This window comes from Cyprinodon variegatus, unplaced genomic scaffold (assembly GCF_000732505.1).
Source record: "Cyprinodon variegatus isolate N-32 unplaced genomic scaffold, C_variegatus-1.0 Scaffold171, whole genome shotgun sequence".
Taxonomy (NCBI): Eukaryota; Metazoa; Chordata; class Actinopteri; order Cyprinodontiformes; family Cyprinodontidae; genus Cyprinodon; species Cyprinodon variegatus.
The window spans coordinates 1124613-1127604 of NW_015150624.1; the positions used below are offsets into that span (position 1 = coordinate 1124613).

At 35.6% G+C, this 2992-nt stretch overlaps 1 protein-coding gene across 1 annotated transcript in view; it reads left to right on the top strand.

Moving 5' to 3' along the window:
* Nucleotides 1–2992, top strand: part of lrrk1 (leucine-rich repeat kinase 1) — a 90252-nt gene that overhangs the window by 21079 nt on the left and 66181 nt on the right. The window lies entirely within an intron of this gene.

Sequence of the window (2992 nt, forward strand, 5' to 3'; positions counted from 1 at the left end):
TATATATATATATATATATATATATATACATATACATACCTCCATTTTTACAACAAAGGCTGGAAGTTGGTCTGAACAAAGAAGTTGGGTTTAGGTTTTTCATCCACTCGTGTTAGGATTAGCCATAGCCCTCAGGAAATGGGGAGAAACTTATGGAAGAAATTTTGTTAAATTATTGTTACGTTTTAAGGAAATTTCATTAAAGATATAATACAGAAAAAAACTTGATAAATGTTTCAATCCAAAAAAATTTAAAGAGTAACTTTGATGTTTTCTCAATATGCATTATACAATATATGAATGCATATTTTATATACATAGTTTTTTATTTATTTTTAACATTTTCTTTTTTCACAGATTTTATCTTTATATTTTATGAAATTTCTCTTTTTCAGGCAAAATTTTACGAATAGCATTCAGCGTTTCCAAGATCACATTCTCTTCACTTCATTCCCAATATAAATGCTCACTTTAAATTTTAAACCAATAAAAAGGTTACTACAAACTATAGAAGAGGATTAGAGCCACTGAAAAAATAATAAAAAGTTAACTGATTTTTAAATATTATTTCAGTTTAATATGGGAAAAAGTTAGAAATCTAGCTTTCATCTAAGAGTTCTGACTTTTTTCTCAGAATTAAGACTTTTTTCTCAGAATTAAGACTTTTTTCTCAGAATTAGGACTTTTTTCTCAGAATTCTGACTAAATTCTGACAGCTAACAAACATGTTAGCATAAATCCGTTGCCATGTCTGTTTTAGAGACTAGCTGTCTTGTTTTAATCACCTTCTGCTCTTCCAATAATGTAATAGCATCACCGGCCATTCAGTGGCCCTAATCCTCTTCTGTAACTAACGTGCCAGCAGACCAACAACAATGCGTCTTTGCTCCTTACTCCATATACTGTAAGAGATGTGATCTGTGAAATACAATTTTCAAAAATAGAAACTCGTTAAGCTCAATTTAAAAAATTGAAATTTGAAAAAAGAAATTATTAAAGAAAATACAAACTAATTAATACTATTGATTATGTATAAAACAAAATCTGACGGCAATTAGAAATAAAAAAAATTAAATGTTGAAGAAAAATATAAAAAAAAATCTTAGTAAACGGCAAAGTTACTCTCAAAACCTGTTTTTTAATCCAAATCTTTAGCAATTGTCTTTGTTTAAACATTTCTACAAACAGCAGTCAGGAGTATTTTATGCTTTTAAAAAAAGCCAGAATTTGGAGTATAACCCCGAATTCTGCTCCCCCTGTTTTCCCTTCACTCTGCTCACATCTTTCCAACAGAGCAGTTATGTTGGTGTGCTGATTAATGACAGTGGTTCCCTGACTTCTCCGAACGTCATGATCTACAAACAAACTCTCCATCCTTCACCATCATAATTCAAAACTTCAGTTTTTTGTTCTGCTCCGCCTGCACCTCTCGCTCTTGCTCTCTTGGGAATTCAAAGAACAGATCTTGATGTTATTACCGCATATGCCATTGGCGATGCTTTTCACAGACCGACAGAGGCGGTCTGCACAGATATGATGCAGACAGGAGAGGAAGATTTGGAAGCTGTCCATGTAATAAAACTTAAACTAAAGTTTAGAAATAAAAAGATTAAAAGAAAAAGATTGAAAATTTAGGCCAAGTTAACCAACCCCCAGTGTGCACATCAGGTATGTATTATAAAACTGGCAGTAAATTTCCTCTCCAGAAATCAAATCACACCTATTGTGAACCCCTCATTTGGTGTTTCACAGCCTCCCTCAGGGGGTCCAGACCCCCACTTTGGGAACCCCTGCCTATTGTTAAATTTAGTTTTTTTTTGTAAAGTGGCCACATTCTCCAAGGCAGTACGCAGAGACCTAGTGACCTATCAACAAAATCATCAATTTGTGAATGGGAACTAAATTAATGTTTGCACTCTGCCATAGTTTTCAGTGATACAGAGGAGAGAGAAAATCAAACAGATTATTTTAAAATGTATAACTGCGATATCTGTAAATTATTTGCTGAAGTGGTCAGAGAGGACAGTGTTTTGAGGAAATACTGTTATTTCTTCACATTAAATACCATATGTCAACACAAGGTCCAAAGTATGAAGATGAGAATGTGTGGGACTATTTACATTTTTAACAAAGCCAATCAAGTCTAAGATAGACTGCTCTGGCTCTGCTTTACCAAAAACAGCTTTGATTATATGATCTGGCTGAAGAACAGTATTGCTCCATGCTTTGGGGATTGCTGTGGTTCTTGGTTTTGCTTCTCTTTTTCACAGATAATGATAAAGAAATGTGCTTTAAAACAGTCAGTTTTGATCGTTTTGAACCTGTGGGAGCTTAAATGTGATGAAGTGAATTATTTTGTTATTAAATTCAGACACACATGTAGAATGAAGAAATAGTAGTTATTTAATTCTCCTCTTTAGTAGTGAAGATTGCAGACGGCATTTGCAGATGATGCTGTTAACACCTCCCTCTGTGAGGCCAACGGAGAGCTGCAGGGAGTTGGCTCATACGGTTTCTTTCTCCTATTTGTGAGAAAACCAAATGATTGGCAAACACAAGAAACTTCAGGGGCTGTGTGCAGATAAGGAAATGCATGTCAGTGATGCCTCTGCGTGTTATTTTGAGTGACTGCGGCTGACACTAGGAGCTCAGCTCAAACATGACACTTCTGCTTATCTGATGCCCCATCACATTTTTCTTTTATTGATCTACATGTGTTCTTTTAACCTGACAACAGCCAGATGCATGTCTCGCTCCACCTAGCTCCACTCACATACATCTGGGAACCCGCCATAGGAATTGCCTTTACTGAAGGCTGGGCCTTATCAAAACTCCTTGCATATGATTGGATAAGCCACTTGTCTGTCATCTTTATTGACGTGCTATTTCAACCACTCACACCGAAGCTAACCCGTGCATGTGAGAGGAGGAGCCATTTGGTAGATCAAGCTCTTGCCAAATCCGGTCGGGAGAAGGGCGAAAACATCGTTTC